At 36.5% G+C, this 26,513-nt stretch overlaps 1 pseudogene; it reads left to right on the top strand.

Annotated features, from left to right (window-relative positions):
* The first annotated feature begins 1,239 nt into the window (after positions 1-1,239).
* Positions 1,240-26,513, top strand: part of LOC124514333 (tigger transposable element-derived protein 1-like) — a 55,910-nt pseudogene continuing 30,636 nt past the window's right edge.

Here is a 26,513-nt window from a genome sequence, read left to right on the forward strand (position 1 = left end):
CTCCCTCTCTCTCTGCCCCTCCCCGTTCATGCTCTGTCTCTCTCTGTCCCAAAAAATAAATAAACATTGAAAAAAAAATTAAAAAAAAAAAAGAAAATGATAAGAGACATTTATAGAAAATATTCAGGTGACATATTTTATAAGTAATCACTGAAGTATTCCCAACTAATATCAGAAATTCATCAAGGATACTGATATTCCTCTTCCCTTGTATTTATTACTTTGCAAGAAATTTTAACCATGAAATAAGACAATAGAAAAATAAAAAAAGTAATATATGTTGGAAAGAAAGAAGCAAAAGTGTTTGTATTTACAGATGATATCATTGTAACCATAAAAATTTTGAGGAAATATGTAAAATAACTACTAAAATGTATAAATTAATTTTGGAAAGTTTCTGTGTATAAGGTTAATATATAAAGATCAATTGTGGCCCTATACAATAGCAGCAAGCAATTGGAAAATAAAGTTACACACATAATTTATTTATCATGATACCAGAAACTATAAAATATAAATAAGTCTAACAAAAGACGTTTAAGATCTCTACACTAAAAACTATATAATTTTGCTGAAATAATTTTTTAAAAATTTATTTTATTTTATTTTTTTTGCCAGCAAAATCAATATTTATTGCAAAATATTTGATATTTGAAAAAGATCAGTCTTGTTCATTTATCCTGTATAGTGTCACATTTTAGACTAATTTGTTTACTCATATGCTTGTGAAATGCTTTGGGACAAACACTGCTCGTAAACACAATGTCTGGAGCATGCTCTGCTTCGCCTCCCTGCACAGTGTTTTGGGGATGTGTTGACACCTCTGTTGGCCTTGGGAGGGAGTCATGGATTGGGCTCCTGCCCAGCCCCCAGATTTAGGCGGGTCAGCAGCCGCATTAACCTCTACATCAGCCTTGGCTAAAATAACTGGCAGGTTGAGGCAAAAACCTGCTAGAACCTCATATTTCTTCTCATCGTGGTTTCCCTACAGATGCCAGGTCACGAGCTGGACCTAGTGTTGAAAGAATTAGCAAGACAAGAGGGGAGTTGCATGGCTTTTGGTGTGTGCAGGCTAAGGGCCAAGCTGGGGGGCAGCAGGCAGACCCCAGCCTTGGTAGACTTGAGGAGCAGGCTTCCTGCTCACTCTGCTTTTAGGAGCTCCTAAAAGTCGTTTTGGCCTCTGAACCCAGAGAAGGAAACCTGGGGCTGTGACTCTGGATCACGTGACCCAGATGGGCCATGCTGCCCACCCCCAATCCAGCAAGAGCTGTGCCCTGCCTGGCTGGACTGGGAGACAACAATCAGCCACTGGAGCAAGGAATTCTCTCCCGACCAGGAGCCTGGGCAACACTGCCCAAGAAAGGAGCATATTTCATGGGGGTACTTGAAATGATTTTCGGTACATAAACTTTAGCATTTTTGTAAATGGCTATGAATTATTTCAATCTAAACATCAAAGTCAATAATCGTTTTATTATACCCTGGTGTGCCCGAGGCTGACTTCTTTTTTTTTTTTATATATATATATGAAATTTATTGACAAATTGGTTTCCATACAACACCCAGTGCTCATCCCAAAAGGTGCCCTCCTCAATACCCATCACCCACCCTACCCTCCCTCCCACCCCCCATCAACCCTCAGTTTGTTCTCACTTTCTAACAGTCTCTTAAACTTTGGCTCTCTCCCACTCTAACCTCTTTTTTTTTTTTTCCCTTCCCCTCCCCCATGGGTTCCTGTTAAGTTTCTCAGGATCCACATAAGAGTGAAACCATATGGTATCTGTCTTTCTCTGTATGGCTTATTTCACTTAGCATTACACTCTCCAGTTCCATCCACGTTGCTACAAAAGGCCATATTTCATTTTTTCTCATTGCCACATAGTATCCATTGTGTATATATACCACAATTTCTTTATCCATTCATCAGTTGATGGACATTTAGGCTCTTTCCATAATTTGGCTATTGTTGAGAGTGCTGCTATGAACATTGGGGTACAAGTGCCCCTATGCATCAGTACTCCTGTATCCCTTGGATAAATTCCTAGCAGTGCTATTGCTGGGTCATAGGGTAGGTCTATTTTTAATTTTCTGAGGAACCTCCACACTGCTTTCCAGAGCGGCTGCACCAATTTGCATTCCCACCAACAGTGCAAGAGGGTTCCCGTTTCTCCACATCCTCTCCAGCATCTATAGTCTCCTGATTTGTTCATTTTGGCCACTCTGACTGGCATGAGGTGATATCTGAGTGTGGTTTTGATTTGTATTTCCCTGATAAGGAGCGACGCTGAACATCTTTTCATGTGCCTGTTGGCCATCTGGATGTCTTCTTTGGAGAAGTGTCTATTCATGTTTTCTGCCCATTTCTTCACTGGGTTATTTGTTTTTCGGGTGTGGAGTTTGGTGAGCTCTTTATAGATTTTAGAAACTAGCCCTTTGTCCAATATGTCATTTGCGAATATCTTTTCCCATTCCGTTGGTTGCCTTTTAGTTTTGTTGGTTGTTTCCTTTGCTGTGCAGAAGCTTTTTATCTTCATAAGGTCCCAGTAATTCACTTTTGCTTTTAATTCCCTTGCCTTTGGGGATGTGTCAAGTAAGAGATTGCTACGGCTGAGGTCAGAGAGGTCTTTTCCTGCTTTCTCCTCTAAGGTTCTGATGGTTTCCTGTCTCACATTTAGGTCCTTTATCCATTTTGAGTTTATTTTTGTAAATGGTGTGAGAAAGTGGTCTAGTTTCAACCTTCTGCATGTTGCTGTCCAGTTCTCCCAGCACCATTTGTTAAAGAGGCTGTCTTTTTTCCATTGGATGTTCTTTCCTGCTTTGTCAAAGATGAGTTGGCCATACGTTTGTGGGTCTAGTTCTGGGGTTTCTATTCTATTCCATTGGTCTGTGTGTCTGTTTTTGTGCCAATACCATGCTGTCTTGATGATGACAGCTTTGGAGTAGAGGCTAAAGTCTGGGATTGTGATGCCTCCTGCTTTGGTCTTCTTCTTCAAAATTCCTTTGGCTATTCGGGGCCTTTTGTGGTTCCATATGAATTTTAGGATTGCTTGTTCTAATTTTGAGAAGAATGCTGGTGCAATTTTGATTGGGATTGCAGTGAATGTGTAGATAGCTTTGGGTAGTATTGACATTTTGACAATATTTATTTTTCCAATCCATGAGCAGGGAATGTCTTTCCATTTCTTTAAATCTTCTTCAATTACCTTCATAAGCTTTCTATAGTTTTCAGCATACAGATCCTTTACATCTTTGGTTAGATTTATTCCTAGGTATTTTATGCTTCTTGGTGCAATTGTGAATGGGATCAGTTTCTTTATTAGTCTTTCTGTTGCTTCATTGTTAGTGTATAAGAATGCAACTGATTTCTGTACATTGATTTTGTATCCTGCAACTTTGCTGAATTCATGTATCAGTTCTAGCAAACTTTTGGTGGAGTCTATCGGATTTTCCATGTATAATATCATGTCATCTGCAAAAAGCGAAAGCTTGACTTCATCTTTGCCAATTTTGATGCCTTTGATTTCCTTTTGTTGTCTGATTGCTGATGCTAGCACTTCCAGCACTATGTTAAACAACAGCGGTGAGAGTGGGCATCCCTGTCGTGTTCCTGATCTCAGGGAAAAATCTCTCAGTTTTTCCCCATTGAGGATGATGTTAGCTGTGGGCTTTTCATAAATGGCTTTTATGATCTTTAAGTATGTTCCTTCTATCCCGACTTTCTCAAGGGTTTTTATTAAGAAAGGGTGCTGGATTTTGTCAAAGGCCTTTTCTGCATCGATTGACAGGATCATATGGTTCTTCTCTTTTTTCTTGTTAATGTGATGTATCACGTTGATTGATTTGCGAATGTTGAACCAGCCCTGCATCCCAGGAATGAATCCCACTTGATCATGGTGAATAATTCTTTTTATATGCTGTTGAATTCGATTTGCTAGTATCTTATTGAGAATTTTTGCATCTATATTCATCAGGGATATTGGCCTGTAGTTCTCTTTTTTTACTGGGTCTCTGTCTGGTTTAGGAATCAAAGTAATACTGGCTTCATAGAATGAGTCTGGAAGTTTTCCTTCCCTTTCTATTTCTTGGAATAGCTTGAGAAGGATAGGTATTATCTCTGCTTTAAATGTCTGGTAGAACTCCCCTGGGAAGCCATCTGGTCCTGGACTCTTATTTGTTGGGAGATTTTTGATAACCGATTCAATTTCTTCGCTGGTTATGGGTCTGTTCAAGCTTTCTCTTTCCTCCTGATTGAGTTTTGGAAGAGTGTGGGTGTTCAGGAAATTGTCCATTTCTTCCAGGTTGTCCAATTTGTTGGCATATAATTTTTCATAGTATTCCCTGATAATTGTTTGTATCTCTGAGGGATTGGTTGTAATAATTCCATTTTCATTCATGAGTTTATCTATTTGGGTCATCTCCCTTTTCTTTTTGAGAAGCCTGGCTAGAGGTTTGTCAATTTTGTTTATTTTTTCAAAAAACCAACTCTTGGTTTCGTTGATCTGCTCTACAGTTTTTTTAGATTCTATATTGTTTATTTCTGCTCTGATCTTTATTATTTCTCTTCTTCTGCTGGTTTTAGGCTGCCTTTGCTGTTGTGCTTCTATTTCCTTTAGGTGTGCTGTTAGATTTTGTATTTGGGATTTTTCTTGTTTCTTGAGATAGGCCTGGATTGCAATGTATTTTCCTCTCAGGACTGCCTTCGCTGCGTCCCAAAGCGTTTGGATTGTTGTATTTTCATTTTCGTTTGTTTCCATATATTTTTTGAGTTCTTCTCTAATTGCCTGGTTGACCCACTCATTCGTTAGTAGGGTGTTCTTTAACCTCCATGCTTTTGGAGGTTTTCCAGACTTTTTCCTGTGGTTGATTTCAAGCTTCATAGCATTGTGGTCTGAAAGTATGCATGGTATAATTTCAATTCTTGTAAACTTATGAAGGGCTGTTTTGTGACCCAGTATATGATCTATCTTGGAGAATGTTCCATGTGCACTCGAGAAGAAAGTATATTCTGTTGCTTTGGGATGCAGAGTTCTAAATATATCTGTCAAGTCCATCTGATCCAATGTCTCATTCAGGGCCCTTGTTTCTTTATTGAGCGTGTGTCTAGATGATCTATCCATTTCTGTAAGTGGGGTGTTAAAGTCCCCAGCAATTACCACATTCTTATTGATAAGGTTGCTTCTGTTTATGAGTAATTGTTTTATATATTTGGGGGCTCCGGTATTCGGCGCATAGACATTTATAATTGTTAGCTCTTCCTGATGGATAGACCCTGTAACTATTATATAATGCCCTTCTTCATCTCTTGTTACAGCCTTTAATTTAAAGTCTAGTTTGTCTGATATAAGTATGGCTACTCCAGCTTTCTTTTGGCTTCCAGTAGCATGATAAATAGTTCTCCATCCCCTCACTCTCAATCTAAAGGTGTCCTCAGGTCTAAAATGAGTCTCTTGTAGACAGCAAATAGATGGGTCTTGTTTTTTTATCCATTCTGATACCCTATGTCTTTTGGTTGGCACATTTAATCCATTTACATTCAGTGTTATTATAGAAAGATACGGGTTTAGAGTCATTGTGATGTCTGTATGTTTTATGCTTGTAGTGATGTCTCTGGTACTTTGTCTCACAGGGTCCCCCTTAGGATCTCTTGTAGGGCTGGTTTAGTGGTGACAAATTCCTTCAGTTTTTGTTTGTTTGGGAAGACCTTTATCTCTCCTTCTATTCTAAATGACAGACTTGCTGGATAAAGGATTCTCGGCTGCATATTTTTGCTGTCTAGCACACTGAAAATCTCGTGCCAATTCTTTCTGGCCTGCCAAGTTTCAAAAGAGAGATCAGTCACGAGTCTTATAGGTCTCCCTTTATATGTGAGGGCATGTTTACCCCTTGCTGCTTTCAGAATTTTCTCTTTATCCTTGTATTTTGCCAGTTTCACTATGATATGTCGTGCAGAAGATTGATTCAAGTTACGTCTGAAGGGAGTTCTCTGTGCCTCTTGGATTTCAATGCCTTTTTCCTTCCCCAGTTCAGGGAAGTTCTCAGCTATTATTTCTTCAAGTACCCCTTCAGCACCTTTCCCTCACTTTTCCTTCTCTGGGATACCAATTATGCGTATATTATTTCTTTTTAGTGTATCACTTAGTTCTCTAATTTTCCCCTCATACTCCTGGATTTTTTTATCTCTCTTTTTCTCAGCTTCCTCTTTTTCCATAACTTTATCTTCTAGTTCACCTATTCTCTCCTCTGCCTCTTCCATCCGAGCCGTGGTGGTTTGCATTTTGTTTTGCATTTCATTTAAAGCGTTTTTCAGCTCCTCGTGACTGTTCCTTAGTCCCTTGATCTCTGTAGCAAGAGATTCTCTGCTGTCCTGTATACTGTTTTCCAGCCCAGCGATTAATTTTATGACTATTATTCTAAATTCACTTTCTGTTATATTATTTAAATCCTTTTTGATCAGCTCATTAGCTGTTGTTATTTCCTGGAGATTCTTCTGAGGCGAATTCTTCCGCTTGGTCATTTTGGATAGTCCCTGGTGTGGTGAGGACCTGCAGGGCACTTCCCCTGTGCTGTGGTGTCTAACTGGAGTTGGTGGGCGGGGCCGCAGTCAGTCCTGATGTCTGCCCCCAGCCCACCGCTGGGGCCACAGTCAGACTGGTGTGTGCCTTCTCTTCCCCTCTCCTAGGGGCGGGATTCACTGTGGGGTGGCCTGGCCCGTCTGGGCTACTTTCACACTGCCAGGCTTGTGATGCTGGGGATCTGGCGTATTAGCTGGGGTGGGTAGGCAAGGTGCAGAGCGGCAGGAGGGGCAGGCTTAGCTCGCTTCTCCTTAGGTGATCCACTTCAGGAGGGGCCCTGTGGCCGTAGGAGGGATTCAGATCCGCTGCCGGAGGTTTGGCTCCGCAGAAGCACAGAGTTGGGTGTTTGCACGGAGCTAGCAATTTCCCTGGCAGGAACCGGTTCCCTTTGGGATTTTGGCTGGGGGATGGGCGGGGGAGATGGCGCTGGCGAGCACCTTTGTTCCCCGCCAAACTGAGCTCTGTCGTCCGGGGGCTCCGCAGCTCACCCTCCCTTTGTCCTCCAGCCTTCCCGCTTTCTGAGCAGAGCTGTTAACTTATGACCTCCCAGACGCTAAGTCGCGCTTGCTGTCAGAACACAGTCCGTCAGGCCCCTCCGCTTTTGCAAGCCGGACTCGGGGGCTCTGCTTGGCTGGCGAGCCGCCCCTCCGCCCCGGCTCCCTCCCGCCAGTCCGTGGAGCGCGCACCGCCTCGCCGCCCTTCCTACCCTCTTCCGTGGGCCTCTCGTCTGCACTTGGGTCCGGTGACTCCGTTCTGCTAATCCTCTGGCGGTTTTCTGGGTTATTTAGGCAGGTGTAGGTGGAATCTAAGTGATCAGCAGGACGCGCGTTGAGCCCAGCGTCCTCCTACGCCGCCATCTTCCTGTCTCTCCCTCTAATTTTTTAAAAATTTAAATAGAGAACACCCAATTTTGTTAGTAAGAGGAGTCTTCCCAAATTGATCTACAGGTTCAATCACAATCATAATCCCAGATGTCATTTTTGTAGGAATTGATGTTTTGAGAGGTTTTTAAACATTTATATAGAAATGTACACCTGGAATCACCTAAACATTATTTTAAAGAACAAAGATGGATAAATTTCTCTATTACATTTCACTATTTAATATACAGCTATATTAATATAAATCTAATCAAGGCAGCTTGGTATTATGAAAATATCCATAAATATAAATTGATAAGAATAGAATCCATAAGGGGCACCTGGGTGGCTCAGTCAGTTAGGCGACGACTTCGTCCCAGGTTCGTGAGTTCGAGCCCCGTGTCGGGCTCTGTGCTGATAGCTCAGAGCCTGGAGTCTGTTTGGGATTCTGTCTCTCCTTCTCTCTCTGCCCACACTCTGTCTCCCTGTCTCTTAAAAATAAATACACATTTAAAAAATTAAAAAAAAAAGAATAGAATCCATAAATATACTCACACATATAGGGCCACTTGATTTTCAAGAAAGGCACCAAAGAAACTCACATAAAAGTATTTTCTATAAATCCATAAATGTACTCACACATACAGGGCCACCTGATTTTCAAGAAAAGCACCAAAGAAACTCACATAGAAAGAATTTTCAAAAAAATAGGCAGGATGATCTAGATATCCATTTTTTTTTTTTAGTAAAACATTAAACTTTGATTTATACCCTGCACAAAAGAGAGCTCAAAGTGGATTTTACAGCTAAGTACAAAATGTTAAAGTATAAAACTTCTAGAAGTAAGCATTAGGGAAGGGAAAGTTTTATAACCTTGGTTCACAAAGAAAAAAAGATGATAAAATCGACTATAGAGGTATTAAAAATGTCTGTTATTCAAAAGACATCATTAGAAAAATGAAAAGGCAAGCTTTAGCCTGGAAAACAGTTACAAAATATGCATCAGGAAAAGACTTATAGACAGAAAATATAAAGAATTATTAAACCTTAATATAGGAGGGCAAGCAACACCATAAAAATGGGAAAAATAATTTCTAAATGAAGACAAAAGAATGGTCAATAAACACATAAAATAACCAAAATCATTTGCCATAAGAGAAATACAAATTAAAATCACAATAGTTAAAATTTAAAAAGACAAACATGATAAAATGCTGGCAAAGATAGGGAAGAAACTCTCAAGAATTGTTTCTGGGAATGTCAAATAGTTTAGCCATTTGAGAAAACAAGTTTGTCAGTTTCTTAAAAAAGTAAAACATGTATTTGCAGTAAGAACCAGCCATTCTACTCCTAGATATTTGCCAAAAATCTTGTCCATAAAAACATATGTACATGAAAGTTTATCAGTTTCACTTGTAAAATACAACCCAAATGTCTATCACCAAGTATATGTATAAATTGTAGAATAGCCATACAACGGAATAGTAGCCTACATTCAAATATGAAAGAGTGAGGTCAGCAAGATGGCTGGGTAAAATGTCCCTCACTCATACATCTCTCTCAACAACAACAATTTGGCATCTATTCACAGACAAAAGGGCCTTTATGGGAGCTGTAGTACCTAGATAGGATGCCGTAAATCTCCAGTGCAGTCCTCCAACCATGACTGGCATTTTGAGCAGACAAGTATCAGGCTGGTCCTGGCTATAGACCTGGAAATAGCTCCATATGAGGACTCAACTATAGCCCCACTTTGGCTTTGACTTTGTCCGGTACTATACACCAACGGTTCCAGAAATCTTACCCATTCATGTATTAGGTAATAGTCATACAGACCTCAGTCCCAGCTGTGGACCCCAAACTAGCCTTGTGAACTAGATCAGTCTCTTTTTGGTAGCAGTGAAGACAGTCCTGAAGAACACTAACCTCGACAATCACCCAGAGACAAGACGACCTTTGAAAACTCCAGGTGTTTAACAGAGAAGTTCCAGCACACCGTTAGAGAAAAACAATGCAAGATTGGATTCTGTGGAAAGGGTAAAAATAACAGTTTTATTTTACCTGTATCACACTTACTCTAAGGCAACATAGCTTAGGGCCAAGAGAGCCTTTTCACATGTGATTTTTCCTGTTGTGGCGAAAGTGAGAGCCTAAAAGTGAGTGCCCATATTCCTTAGCAGTTCAGAATTCCCAAATGCCCATTTCTCTCTCACTCCATCCAGAGTACTGAGTCCTGAACTGCATGATTGAGGGGCACTGGGGACCTGGGAAAGCAACAAAAATAGCTCAGAACTGAATGTGTCAAAGGGACTCAGATCTTATTAACAGCCTCAGAGACTCTATCAGGAGGCCTTCCCATGAACCACGGGGATTGTCTTGTCCATGGATCCCTCCAACTGGCCCACAGACACACCCATTGTTCCACCCATCTCACCACACACACATCTATCCCAGCTTCTTGTATATGTTCCCAATGGGGACTCTCTTTTACAGAGAGTTATTGAGTACATGCAGAAAACCAGCCTGAATCTGTGACCTGGAAGAAACCACAAACTTGAGCTCCACTCTAGGGAGAACAAAAGGTAGACTGCCAAAACCTGGCCTGGCTTTGCAGATAGCATGATATTATATATAGAAAACTCTAAAGGCTTTGCCAAAATCCTGTCAGATCTAACCAACTAATTCAATAAAGTTTTAGGATACAAAATCAACATATATAAATTGGTTGAATCTCTATACATTAACAATGTATCTGAAAAAGAAATTTAAAGGAAATCCCATATACAACAGCATTAAAACATAAAATACCCCGGGATGACTTTAGCCAATGATATAAAAGATCTGTTCTCTAAAAAGTTTAAAACTCTGGAGAGCCTGGGTGGCTCAGTCAGTTAAGCATCTAACTTCAGCTCAGGTCATGATCTCACAGTTCGTGGGCTCGAGCCCCATACTGGACTCTCTGATGGCAGCACAAAGCTTGCTTCGAATACTGTCTCCCTCTCTTTGCCCCTCCCCTGCTTGTTCTCTCTCTCTCTCTTTCTCTCTCCCCCTTACACACACACACACACACACACACACACACACACAACACACACTAAATAAATAAATAAATAAATAAATAAATAAATATTAGAAAAAAATGTTTAAAACTTTGATGAAAAAAATGAAGAAGATACAGATAAATGAATTGATATCCCATGGATCAGAAAAATTAATATAGTTGAAATTTCCATACAACCCAAAGCCATCTACGGATCTAATGCAATCCCTATCAAATTCCAATGGCATTTTTGACAGAAATAGAAAACAATCCTAAATATTGTATGGAACCATGCACACACACACACACACACACACACACATACACAATAGCTAAAATAGCTAAAGAAATTGTGAGAAAGAACAGAGCTGAAGGTATCACAATTCCTGACTCCAAACTATATTACAAAGCTATAGTAATCAAAACAGTATGGTACTGTCCTAAACACACAGACACAGATCAATGGAACAGTGTTGAGAACCCAGAAAAAAGCCCCTGCACATCTGGTCACTTAATACTTGACAAGGGCATCAAGACCACTCAATGGGACAAGGGTAGTCTCTTCAATAAATGGTGTTGGGAAGGGGGTGCATGAGTGGTTCAGTTGGTTAAGCATCTGGTTTGACTCAGGTCATTATCTTGTGATTCACGAGTTCGAGCCCTACCTCAGGCTCCATGCTGACAGCTCAGAGCCTGGAGCCTGCTTCAGATTCTGTCTCTCCCTCTCTCCGCCCCTTGCTTGCTTGCACTCTGTCTTTCTCTCTCTCAAAAATAAATAAATATTAAAAACAATTTTTAAAATGGTGTTGGGAAAACTAGATAACTAGATGTAGAAGAATGAAATTGGACCACTGTTGTACATCACTCACAAAAAACTAACTTGAAATGGATTAAAGATGAAAGTAATAATTGAAATTGTAAAACTTCCAGAAGTAAATACAGGGGAAACACTGTGATATTGGTCTTGGCATCAGTTATTTGGTGTGACACTGAAAGCACAAAGTGAAAAAGCTTAAATGAATAAGTAGGACTAAATTAAATTTAAAAGATTCTGCACAATAAAAATAACAATGAACAAAATAACAATAAAAATATTTGCAAGCCATTTACACAATAGGGTAAATATCCAAAAAGATACAAGAAACTCATGCAACTCAATGGCAACAAAAAATCTGATTTAAAAATGAGCATAAAAACTACATGGACATTTTTTCCAAAGAGGACTTCCAAAGGGCCAATTGTGCTTGAAAAGATACTCAACATCACTCATCATCAGGGAAATTCAAATCAAAACCACAATGAAATATCATCTTATACCTATTAGAATTGTTACGATCAAAAGAACAAGAGGTAAGCATTGATGAGGATGTGGAGAAAAGGGGAAACTTTGTGCACTATTGGTGGGACTGTAAATTAGTAAATCATAGAAATTAGTAATTTCTAGGGAAATCAGTATGCAGATTCCTCAAAACTTTAAAAATAGAACTACCATGTGATCCATCAATCCCAACTTTGAGTATATAACTGAGGGAAATAAAATAAGGATCTTAATGAATGGATGAATATATAATGAAATATTATTCAGCCCTAAAAAGAAGGAATTCCTGCCATTTGCAGCAACATAGATGGACTTTGAGGGCATTATTCTAAGTGAAATAAGTCAGACAGAAACAGTTAAATATTGCATAATCTCACTTATAGTTGGATCTTAAAACATTGAATTTATAGGAACAGAAAGTTGAATGGTGGTGGCCTAGGGAGTAGGGGAAATGGGAAGATTTTGGTCAAAGAGTACAAATTTCTAGTTACAAGACAAATAAATATAGAGCTCTAATGTACAGCATGGTTACTTTAGTTAACAATACTATATTAGATACTTAAAAGTTGGTAAGAAAGTAGATATTAAATGTTCTATACACACACACACACACACACACACACAGAAATGATAATTATATGAGGTGATAGATGTGTTAACTAACCCTACTGTGGCAATCATTTTGCCATATGTACATGCATCAAATCATCACAATATACATCTGAAACCTAAACAGTATCATATGTCAATTATATCTCAATAGGGTGGAGAAAAATAAACAAACTATTTATCCATGTGAAAATATTAATGTATTTTGCAATTGTGCTGAGTGGAAGAAGCCAAAGAAGTGCAAACTACAGTTCTGTTTATATAAAATTTTAGAAAAGCTAGACCAATCTTTAAAGAAAGCAATCTTGTAAAGAAAGCAAATCAGCCATTGCCCATTGATGGTAAACAGAAGGATGGATGGATTACAGAAAACAAAAATGAAAACTTGGAGATGATGGAAAGTTTATCCTCTTGATTATGGTGATAATTTCTTGTACATGTACTCACCAAATTGTACAGTGTAACTATGCCCAGTTTGTTGTATGTCAGCTATAACTTTTTGCATGTATTTTAAAAATGTATAATTTCTCATTCCATTAATGGCATCTCCCTTTGTTCCCCCATGCCTGAAATCTCAGTCTAAATTTGGTGACTGTTCAGGAGTGGAGATGATGGAAATGTATTCTGTTTTTTCCTTCATTATGTTATACTTCTCACTTTTCCTTGTCCAATGGGTAATGGTTACGGGTGGAGGAAGGGAAAGAGGCAAAATGACAACAGAACAAGGGCTTCTTTACATAGCTACTGATTCTTGTATTCACTTTTTTGATGAAATCATATGTAATGAAAGATATCCAAGTGTTTGCTTTCTCCTAGGGAACACTTCTGTGAGTTCTTGATATACTGTGCTCCACAGACCATAGGGATCTCATATTCTTTGACAAGGGCTAGAGTCTTTTTGTGACATATCTTTAATGCCTGCTTTGGAGACAATGTTCTCATGATTCTTCTGGTAATCTGTTTGGGTATGGAATATATCAAGACAATTTATATCTACCTTTTATTTTCTGTGTTGTCAACATGGCCTTCCAGAAAACATATTCAATTGCAATGTACTAAACTCTGGGTGTGCAGGACATTCTCTCTGCAAACTTTATGGGTTTTTCGTCTCAACTTCTAGCCTTTATATTTCTCAAAACTCCTGATGATGTATGCATAAGCTCAGCAAAAACCATTGTCATCACGTCATGTTGGCCCCATAGTACAGGTCTTCCTACTACATGTATATAGGCTGCAATAGATCAGAAAGGATTGTCAAAGGACCCAATTAGTCACCTTGCTTTAGAATGTCGTGTCATTTATCATCCACTCTCCTTAGATTTGCTATTTCAGTTCAGATTCTAAGACAACAAGAAAAGATGTGTGTGTGTGTGTGTGTGTGTGTGTGTGTGTACATACTGCACACACTGAACTTCTCTACCATTTTTAGTGACTAGAGGGAGGAAAAGTAGGTTGTAAAAGCTCGGTCTGCTGTCTTTATCCTATTCATTGCTTTTCCTCCTTCTCCAATGATATGATCTTTAATTATTTTAATAAAACTATCAAATAAATGGGAAGGATTATCTGAATTATTTTTCTCTATGGGACATTTTCTGAAGAAGTCCTGAATCATGGGTAAATCTCCTGTGCTGACTGAACATATGAAATCTTCTCAGACAATTTAAGTGATAAGTACATTGCTTAGATGTGGAGCTACAACAGATCAAGAAGTCTCTTTGTATTCACTGAAATTCATGATGAGCAAGAGTTAAGAGAAATAAGGGGTCAGACAGACAGATTAGCACAACATACCTAAAATGACCCTTTAAAAATTATTTAAAAATCCAAATGAAGACTTTTGATTTATGGCTCAGATAACAGCCTAACTACCTTTCAAAATATTAGTCACGGAACATATGCTTAAATAAAAGTGCATATTTAAATGTAAACTATTATTTTCTCTAATAAACTTTAACTACAATGTCTATATGGAGAATATAATATTATTTCTCCCAAATTCCCCTCAAATAACCCACACATTGAAATGAATAAAAATATCGCAATAAAAATGAACACAAGACACATATCTGACAACTATCAAAACCACATGTCACTTCTTGTGTTATATAAAAATAGTGAAAGAATTGTATTTGTATGTTTCAATTGAATATCAGTAGAAGGAACACAGTAAAACAAAAAAGTTGCTTCCTTAAGAAATTGCTTTCATAAGTTTTGCAACAAATGTAAAGTTTGAATGTGAAAGCTGATTTGACTAATAATTATTATTACCTAATAATTTGATAACAATGATAAAATATCACAAAACACATAGTTTTTTTAATAACATACTGAAACTTAAATACATAAGAATTACTTTAAGAAATATATATGAATCAGGGTGTTTGGGGAAGAAGATCCATGTTTTCGAGATATATATTCTATGGGGAGAACATAACTTGGACCAGTATTTTCCATACAAAGAGTCAATGTCCTTCTTACTTCTCTCATTTACTCCCTTTCTATTACCTGTTCACTATATCTCATTTGTATTCAATAAACGTATCATCACATCTTGTGCCATACATAGTTAATCTATGGTCAGACAAAAGCAACCGAACATTTAATTGCCCTTATGTAGCTTACATTCTAGGGTAGACAAGTGAACAAATCAAAATACAGTGAGATAAGAAAGATGAAGAAATATCTTAATGATATCAAGTAACTTGCCCAAAGGCAAACAACAAATTAGTGGTAGACATGGATTTTTGAATTCAGCGATGTAAGACAAGACCAATGTTACCAAAGGAGTGGCTCCCAAGGCTGGTTGTCACTTTGAGGACACATGATAACAACATGGTAATAAGAACAACAATTGATTTAACATTTAAGGTAACATATACATGATCATTTAGGAAACAGATCTAATTGCGTTCAGCAAATACTTGTTTTGTATGTTTTTTTAAATAGACTTTTCTAAGTATGACATGCCTGTTTGCTCCCTAATATTTAAATATTTCAAAGTCTACCACCTATATTATAGGTTGAAAAAATACATTATATATCCCCTAAATATTATATCTTGTACTATAAAAATTAGCCTAATCAAGAATATTATAGTTTTCTGTTGTTCACATTTATTTCTAAGAATATTCTATACCTATATGCTGAGGAATACCAAGTCATAAAGGTTCACCCCAAACATCTGTTCTGATGATATCAAAAAATAAAATATTTTAAGTGCCACAATTTAACTGTGCCCCAAATACAAATGCATTTTGAAACATTAAGAATTTTTAGAAACTTACAATTAGCTCTAATGGCATAAATGTGTTTGGAAGTAATTTGACAAGATCCCACCGAGATGTCAAAAATATTTTAGGGGCAAGAGGAAACCTACCAGAGAGTAAGAGAAAACTTGACAGGAACTTGCATGGGTAGATATTTGTAAAACCTTCTGACTTTCAGTGTGAGATAAAGCAAATGTTTGACACATAAAATCAGGAATAAAACAGGAACTTAGATCATGTTTACTAAAAGGTTCTTATGGAATAATCAAGGATATTTTTTGACTGTTGAGATTATTGGTATATATTTGAAATTTAGCACAATGAATCAAGTAGTCACTCAACTCTTATTTTGGCACTATAAGCAAATATAAACGGATATAAATGGATACATCCTTAGATCTTGGAATTAATCTTAGTACTGACATTGTGCAATTATCTTTTTTATTTATAATTGTTAAAACACACACACACACATATAAACTTGCTCAAATCCTATCAATCCAAATACCTAGGGGTTATACTTACATGCTGCTTATGCAACAAGATAATTAATTAGTAAATATCATCTCTAAAGTAACATTCAATTTATTCTAAAGTTTTTTTTCTGGTATTGTCCTTTTTATTTTTTTTCATTTTTAAATTCTTGTTTAAGTTTTTATTTAATTTCTAGTTCACATACGGTATAATATTGTTCCCAGGTGTACAATACAGTGATTCAACACTTCTATACACTCTGCTCATCACAACTAATGCACTCCTTAATCTGCATCAGCAATTTAACCCATCTCCACACCCACCTTCCCTCTCTTAACCATCAGTTTGTTCTCAATAGTTAAGAGTCTGTTTCTTGCTTTGCCTCTCTCTCTCTCCTATTTTTAAGGTCTCCATGTTTACACAATAGTTCTAAGATATTAATATATTATCGTGGGGCAGATGATTAATATGAAGCAAATATATTGTTTATGAATTGCTAACCAATTTCTCCCTGCAAATCATATTAATTTTACTTTTTTATTTTATTTATTCAGTTATTTGTATATTATTTGTATATTTTAGAGAGAGAGATAGCAGAGGAGATGGACAGGAGGAGGGAGAGAGAGAGAGAGAGGGAGAGAATCCTCAGTAGGCTTCATACTCAGTACGGAGCCTGACATGGGCTTGATCCCGCAACCCCAAGATCATGACCTGAGCCAAAATTGAGGGAGACACTCAACTAACTGAGCCACTCAGATGCCCCTTAATTTTACTTTGTATTTATTTTTTTTCTTTTTTTTTTAATTTTTTTTTAACGTTTATTTATTTTTGAGACAGAGAGAGACAGAGCATGAACGGGGGAGGGTCAGAGAGAGGGAGACACAGAATCTGAAACAGGCTCCAGGCTCTGAGCTGTCAGCACAGAGCCCGATGTGGGGCTCGAACTCACGGACCGCGAGATCATGACCTGAGCCGAAGACGGCGGCTTAACCGACTGAGCCACCCAGGCGCCCCATAATTTTACTTTTTAAATTTAACGCTCTAAAGCACTTGCTTCAGTTTCTAAAAATCTTTTATATTTATACAGTTAAATCATTATTCACAGAAGTTCTGTTCTAGAAAGTCATCATGAACACTGAATTAGAAAATATGACTTTTAGGATTAGGCTCCTGTGAGCCTCTGGTCACATTTCCATCAAGGAACCAAAGCATATCCTTATAGTTTGCATGTTTCTATTTTAAGACCTCTTTTTTAGTATGTGTATGTGTTCATGTGTGTGTGTGTGTGTGTGTGTGTGTTGATTCATTAACATTAACATTGAACTCATGGCCAACAACATCATTACTCATGCCTGAACAAAGTTTAGCAGACATATTCTCTCCAAGACACCACAGACGTCTTGTGTTTTGGAACACTAGACAGCACTTTAGCATATGGACCATTTGAAATAGAAAAATCACCAATGAAGAACATGGAAATGCAAAACAAAAACAAACACAAAACAACTTGGCATTAAACATACCATGTAAAGGACACTTGTTTACAGCATTAGAACTGAAAAAGAAAGCAGAGCGTGTCCTTTTTCAACCTCAGCTGGGAAAATGCATGTTGGGCAACACAAACATTTCTCTGCTCTGTATCTCCACATGACCAGGAAAATACCCTGAAGTATTGATTTAGGAGTTACAAGAAATTTTAGTCTATAGGTGAATATGAAAATATCAAATATGCAAGTAATAAGGATCAAAACATAACCGTGTATCTATCTGTCAGGTGTCCCCATCTTTTCTCCTTTTTGAGAAATTTCCTCAGGCTTTAGATAAATGACAATACATTATAGTATTTCTCTAATTCCTTCCTCGCAGGCCTTTCTTTATAGATATATCTGAAGTAAATGTCTTTAGTCATCATTGTTATTAAATTGTAAGATTACTAGCTGCGGTAGATGTGTAGTTGTATATTTTAAATTTTGAATTATTATTACTAATATTTTGATCAAAGGGTCCTTAATTTTGAGAAAAATATTGATATTTAATAAATGTATGAGACAGTAATGAGTACAAATATACGTAAGGAAAACCAATAATTATCTCATATGCATTAGCATGCTGTTTCATGCTGATGTTTATCTTATTGATCAGGGCCAATTTTAATTTACCAGAAAACTTTCCTTGATCAATCCTACACTATATCATTCTTTAGGTAAGTATGTACACATTTATCTTCCGAGAATATTTGTTTCCATTATATACTATGTTTCATATCTTATCATGTATAAATAAAACTGTACAAATATACATTTGGGTAAAGATCAGCGATTTTATATTATAATGAAGAAAAGTAGAAGAATATGAAGAGTTTACTGAATTTCACAGTTTTATGGGAAAAGAGCAGGAAAAGAAAAGACAAAGAATCAAGGCACAAGAGGGGGAAAAAAAAAGAGTACATTCTATTATGACATTCTGAACAGGCAAAGCTATGGTGACAGATCATACCATTGGTTGCCAGATACTGTGATGGAGGGAGATGACTGAGTGCAAAAAGGCACAAAGGAACTTTTGTGAGTAATATAAATGAAAAAAAGATAAATTGAACAATATTAACATTAGGAACTTCTGTTCATCAAATGATGCCATTAAGAGAGTAAAAGTCCACGGTGGGAGAAGGTATTGCAATAGCTCCATCCTACAAAGTAATTGTATTCAGGACCCCTAAAGAAAAAAGGGATGAAACTTTAAAGAGATTCTCAAAGCATAGGGTTTCTAAATGACCAATGAGAATATCAAAATGTTCTTAATTGTGTTAGGCATTAAGAAACTGCAAATTAAATCTCATGAAAAGAGCCACTAAAATAGGTAAAATAAAAGGAAAACATGAGAAATGCCAAATGCAGGCAAAGATATAGAACTCCTGGAACATTCTTACACTCTTTCGTGGAGGGTGAATTGGCTCAATTATTTTGTAAAGCTATTTGGTGGTATCTACTAAAGTAGAACATATGCATAAGATATAACACCTCGATCTACTCTTAGGTATGTATCCAGAATATATTCTATGTCTATATTTACCACAAGCATATACATGCTCATTAAGAGATATGTATGAGAATGTTCAAGCAGCACCATGAATAAATTTTAAAACTGCAGACTACAAATGACTATCAACTGTTAATTGGATATATAAGTTGTGGTATTTATGTGATGACAGAATTACGTAGGTATGAAAATGAACTGATATAATCAAGAGAGGACATTCTGTAGGATTCCAAACACATCTATGTTTCCAGATAAAAGGGAAAAAAACACTTTTGTTGTAAAGGTGTTTGAAAGGGGCACAGGGTATACCTCTGGAATTCTGGTTACATTATATTTCCTGATCTGTTTGCTATTTACATAGATTTTCATTTTTATCAAAATTCATCAAGCTCTCTAATAAGAGTCCTGAATTCTTTTTTTTTTTTTTTCAACGTTTATTTATTTTTGCGACAGAGAGAGACAGAGCATGAACGGGGGAGGGGCAGAGAAAGAGGGAGACACAGAATCGGAAACAGGCTCCAGGCTCTGAGCCATCCGCCCAGAGCCCGACGCGGGGCTCGAACTCACCGACCGAGAGATCGTGACCTGGCTGAAGTCGGACGCCTAACCGACTGCGCCACCCAGGCGCCCCTAAGAGTCCTGAATTCTTGAGTGTATGTCATATTTCAGTAAAATTTTAAAACATATATATGTATCTGTATACACATAGATGTCTTCCAGCAATTTAAAATTATTCTAGCCTTAATATATCTGTTTGTTTGTTTGTTTGTTTTCCCAAGGATAATTTATATTGACTCAAGCTTGTTTTCTATTGATTTCTGCATAGCTATTGAAAAGGTCCTGACTGTTCTAGTAGAAAATCTTTGGCTGGTTTGGCCTTCAGAAGATTCATTCTTTGGGGTTTACTCTCCTTTAAAGGTACCTTTATGGGCATCTTTGTAATAAAATGGAATGAAAGGTCAATGACTATTTCCCTTTTAGTCTTTTGGACTTGTAAACTTACTCACACTTAAGACCCTTATTAATTTTAACATTTTATTATGGTTTTACTCCATTATTTTCTTTGTTAAATACTTTTATGCTTATTTATTTTTGAGACAGAGAGAAACAGAGCATGAGTGGGTGAGGGACAGAACCTGAAACAGGCTCCAGGCTCTGAGCTGTCAGCATAGAGCACAATATGGGGCTCAAACCCACGAACCCTGAGGTCATGACCTGAGTCAAAGTCGGATGCTTAACTGACTGAGCCACACAGGCACCCCATACACTATTTTCTAAGGACAAAAGAATACCTCCTCACATAAAAGCTTTCTATAAAATTATATATCCCATAAAGCTTAATCTCATGTCTGGTTCCAGTTAATTATGGGCATCTCTATATGAAAGCTTTGATGCTAATCCTATTCAAAATCTTTTATTAAGATAGCCCCTAAAACCTATGGAATCTTCCCATCCCAATCTCAACTGGACCTTATTAATTTCACAAATAATAGAGAAATTACTAATTCATCATCTTTATTATATTCTCTGTATTCACTAGGGATCTAGCAGTCTTGTTTTTATAGATTATTTTTCAATGGATCAACTATTTTTGTTAATTTTTATAATAGACGTATCATTAATGAATTGAAAGCATGCTTAAAATATGTGAGAACAGGAGCGCCCGGCTGGCTTATTCAGTTGAGTGCCCGACTCTTGATTTTGGCTCAGATCACAATCTCATAGTTCATAGGTTCAAACTCTGCATTGGGCTCTGCACTCTCAGTACAGTGTTTGGGAATCTCTCTCATGCACTCTCCCCCCCCCTCTCTCTTCCTCCCCTGCTTGTGCTCTCTCAAAATAAATAAACAAATGTTTAAAATATGTGTAAATAACAATTAATATTACACTATTTGTTATTAAGGAACCTTAATTTCACACAAATTGTGAGAATAGAGATGTGCTTTTTAATATGCTCATTTATATCCAATACAGTAGATACTCATACTTTTTGTCTTATAATCTAATAACTTTTAAGATTTACCTCAATAAATTTCCTTCCACACAAAGTTTTAAATAACTTCCCATGGCTTCTACCATCATGGTTCCCAAATGCTAATTGCATAAGATTTACTGGATAATTTGTTTAAAAATGGAGATAATCAGCACTCCTGTATTCTTTGCAGCATTATTTATAATAACAAAGGTTTGGAAACAATCTAAGTGTGCATGCATGGATGAATGGATAAAGATTATATACACACACACAACACATATACACACAATAGAAACTGTTCAGCCATAAAAGGGAACATAATCTTTTCAATAGTGACAACATGGATCAAACTTGAGGGCATTATGCTAAGTGAAAGAAATCAGACAAAGGAAGACAAATGTCATATTATCTAACATGTGGAATCTAAAACAAACAAACAAACAAACAAACAAACAAACAAAAACAAGCTCATAGATATAGAGAACAGACTGGTGGTGACCAGAAGGGAAAGATGTGGGGAGTGGGCAAAATAGGTGTAGGAGGCCAAAAGGAACAAACTTCAAGTTAAAAAGTAAATAATTCCTGGGGATAAATTTAGAACATGGTCACTATCTTAATAATACTCTATTGCATATTTGAAAGTCACTAAGAGTGAATCTTAACAGTCTTCCTCACAAGAAAAAAGAAAGCAAAACATTTTTATTACTATGTATGGTAACAAATGGTAACTAGATTTATTGTGATGATCATTTTGTAATACATACAAATATAGAATCATTGTGTTGTATATCTGAAGCTAATATACGTCAGTTATATCTCAATAAAAAAGGGATGGATATCATCCTTATACTTAATTCCTAGAAATGCTGATTCAGCAGGGCCAAAAAGTAATGTCAGTTCTTCAAATCTTTCCCTTACTCCGAAGACAAAATTTTGGGGCACTTTTGGCTGGTCCTCATGTTGAACTTTGTACTAACTCTATTGTTTTTATTATTTTGTGTTTTAATTACTTATCTGTATGTGTCAGGTGTTAGTGGAAATTGCATGAAGTTCAGGGTGGAACATGACCTTGAGAAAATCACCCAACATAAGCTTTGAAGTTTAATCATGCATCTGCTGGCTCACTAAAGAAAGAAATTAAAAAAAATGTTATCTACCATGTTCTGGGAACATGTTCCATAGATACTGGAAAAAAATTAAAAATAAAATTATTATATGATCCAATAATCCCACTACTGGGTATTTACCCAAAGAACATGAAAACACTAATTCAAAAATATGTATGAACCCTTATATTTATTGCAGCATTATTTACAATAGCCAAATTATAGAAGCTTCCCAAGTGTCTATCAGTAGATGAATGGATAAGAAATATGATATGTGACACAATGGAATATCACTCAGCCAAAAAAAAGGGGGGGATGAAATTTTGCCATTTGCAACAACAAAGATGGATCTAGAAAGTATAAAGTTAAATTAAATAAGTCAGTCAGAGAAAGACAAATACCATATGATTTCACTCGTATGTGGAACTTAAGAAACAAAATAAATGAACAAAGAAAAATAAAGAGACAAACCAAGGAACAGACTCTTAACCATAGAGAACAAACTGGTGGTTACCAGAGTGGAGGTGGATGAGAGGATGGGTCAAATAGGTAAAGGGGATTAAGAATATACAAATCATAATGAGCACTGAGTAATGTATAAATTGTTGAATCACTATATTATACACCTGAAATGAGTATAACACTGTATGTTAACTAGACTGGAATTTATTTATTTTTTTTTATTTATTTATTTTTTTTTTTTTTAAATTTTTTTTTCCAACGTTTTTATTTATTTTTGGGACAGAGACAGATAGAGCATGAACGGGGGAGGGGCAGAGAGAGAGGGAGACACAGAATCGGAAACAGGCTCCAGGCTCCGAGCCATCAGCCCAGAGCCTGACGCGGGGCTCGAACTCACGGACCGCGAGATCGTGACCTGGCTGAAGTCGGACGCTTAACCGACTGCGCCACCCAGGCGCCCCATAGACTGGAATTTAAAAGAAAAAAAAAAAAAAGAAAAAACCTGGCTGCCTTGGTCAGTGAAACAAGAGACTCCTGATCTCAGGGTTGTAAATTTGAGCCCCACACTGGGTGTAGAGATTACTTAAAAACATAAAATCTTAAAAACACTGAATAAGACTGTTCCTGACATCACAGATGTAAAACTACTACCACTACTACTACTACCACAGCTGCTAGCAATTGTGACAACAATGAGAACAACACTACCACAAGAGCAACAACAAAGACATGTATGAAGTCTTTATTAGAAGAACATTACTATGAGTATTTTGATGAGAACAACACCATGAGTTAGGAACTACCAATAACCTTCATTTCCTTTCCAACAGAAGAGAGAATTAAAGCTCGGAGAGACTAACTAAACTTTTCAAGTTTTCCAAGTTAATAATCCATCAAGGCATCATGAATATAGTAAAATTCAATGTGGTAAGTCTATTAGTATATTATCAATAGTTACATTAATTATTTTGTGTTTTAATCATTTGTTCATATGTTGTCAATTTTCAGTCATAACTATATAAACTTAAGGGTAGAAAAATGACTCGCTATTAAGTTATATATATAATAAAGTCTGTTAATAGTTACATAAATGATGGATAAGGAACTATTGCCTAATAGTAAGGGTGGTGGGTGGAGATCAAGAAAAGCTTCACAAAGGAAGTAATTTTGAAATGAGAACAATTAGCTATTTTCCAGGTGGAGAAATGTATATGATGAGTGGAAGAAAGGAGAGTATTGTATATTGCAAGAAAAAAGAAAAACAAGTCAAGGTGCTAAAATATGAATATGAAATATGAAATATATATGAAATACATTTCATACAAGAGCATGTTAAGAATGAAGCACCTAGCAAATGGCCATATGTCATGGCTCAAAGGGAATCTTGAAATGGTGGCTTCAACAAGGCAGATAATACTTACATTGGCTTCATTTCTGAAAACTGGATTTCCTGGTTCAGGATTGTAATTTATAAATAGCTTTAGATTAAAATAGTCAGTGGGGATTAAAAATGAATATGTATTGTTGTTTTTCTCATACATTAATACTTGTGAAATTCACCAGAAAAAAAAGTAAAAAAAAATTAAAGATATAATAAACGTATGTTATCCAATCAGTCTTGACTAACTGAGCACAGTAGCTGCAGCACCAATATATGTTAAATACATAATTGAATGACTGATGATAATTTATGCCAGGAAAGGACAATGGTTTTGCCTGGGTTATATCACAGCTCTAACAACTGAGAGTGTAAGGACAAAGAGAGAAAATTCCTTTACTCTTGTAATTATTTTATTTTAGAAATTCATAAAGGGAAAGCTGATATTTAATTCAGAAAAAATAGCTACAAGAAATGTGTTCTCCTTATTCATAAAAATATTTTATTCAGTTGTTAAATGTCTTTAAAATATATCTTCAAAGATGTACTAACTTCTGTCATCTATTCTACAGCTTGTCTTCTGCAAGTTGAAGGTCTATGAATGTAACAGTTGAAATTAAAATTGCTAATTCTAGACTTGAAAAAATAGACAGTGGGAAATATGCATTCATAGCTTAACTGGCACATTAGACTTAGAACAACTAATTCTGTCAAGTAACAAAGTGCCCAGTACATTTTCTCTTGTGGATGAATGAAAATGTTTCACAGAATGTTTAAACTCTTCTCATATACAATGAAAAGAAATGACCTAATGCAGCATCAGTATACAGGTATCTTATAAAAGCAATGCTCTTTGTAAAACTTTAACAATGGAAGAAGAATGAATTTAATTAGACATTAAGGAGAAGGAACATCAAGCATAAGGATGATTAGATCAATATGTGTTAATATCCGTCTTGGTTCAAAGATAAATTAGACACTTACGTACACAGAAAGTTAAATAAAAAAATCTTGTTAGGTAAATAATCTGCAGATCACTTGGCTCCATATGATCATTAATATAGATGCTAAATTCAAGGCACCTGGCAAGAGGTACTACTTTATTATACTTCAGTTATTTCTTGTAATGGTATTTTACTGATATCAAGGACTACTTATTCAAGAAAATAATATGATATTTTATGCTATGGAGACAGCCTCATGGCCACTGCTGTTTCCTAAAATACTGAAGGCCTTTTCTAAGTGAATTCTCCTTATGTCCTTTGTATGTCCTTATCTCCTTCTCTACTTCACCTGGTGAAATCTTACTCAGAAGTAAATATTCAATTAAAATGCAGCTCCTCCATATCCTCCATAGACTTCTTATGACTGACTGAGCCCTTTTGATACCCCTATAATTTCCCTCTCTGTTTCCCTACAGCACTTTGCAAAGGCTTCTGGTATAGCACTTATGCTAATATGTCATTCTTTTTTTACACATCTTTCTACTCAACTAGATTGGATGAACTAAAGAGCAGAGAGTATTTAAAGACTTTCTCAGAACCTGGTACATAGTACATGATGAATGAAAGTTTATTAATGACTGAATGAATGAATAAAGAAATAAGTCAATGTAGGAATGGATAAATTAATTGAAAAGTGTTGGTAGTCAAGCTAATTATCTTCTTTGCTTCCAGGAATGCTTTCATTCATTGATCCTTACCTATCCATAAACCTGTGTTCCTGCCATCTGCCTTTATCATTCTCCATCTCTTCTCATTGCTAGTATCTGTTGTCCCTAGGTTTACTTTTGATTCCCTTCTGTCAATTTGATTTCTTTCCTCTACATCCCTAATGTCTTCAGTATCCATTAAATGTCTTGACATTTTGAATGTCTGGTCTCTTCATCTTCTGAGATCATCATCTTTTCTATAAGTTTACCTATTTCTTGGTTCTTATCAGTACCTTAAATTGTTTTTCCTTTAACATAGTAACCTGACACTCCCATTCTTTGATCTCTCCATCCTATTCATAAGTATGTTTCCTTGATTACCCAGAGATTTCCAGGCCCTTTTCTCCTCAATATCTTCATTTCTTTCCACAAACCTTTACTCCCTTCCCTCTCCAGGTCACCATGGTTCATCATACCCAACACTCCATTAACAGTATTCTCAGGACTCTTGTCATAACTTGATGCCAGTTTAGCACCACTGGAAAAAAACTCAGAGTTACTCCAATCTATGATACTGTAAAGTAATGTCTTTCATCTTGCCTGCCATACATTATGTCCTTCCATAGTTCTCACTCTTTTATTCTCCAGAGTGGCTAAACTTTGACTCTTCAGCCTCCGTGATTTGTCTATCCCAAATCAAATCATAAATGCTTTTGATAATCTTCAAGATCACTTTCTCCTCTCTTGCTCTATTTTACTTCACTAA

The sequence above is a fragment of the Lynx rufus genome, unplaced genomic scaffold (genome assembly GCF_022079265.1).
Source record: "Lynx rufus isolate CCGP_SWC_20201006 ecotype Redwood Valley unplaced genomic scaffold, mLynRuf1.p SCAF_2, whole genome shotgun sequence".
In the NCBI taxonomy this organism is placed as follows: Eukaryota; Metazoa; Chordata; class Mammalia; order Carnivora; family Felidae; genus Lynx; species Lynx rufus.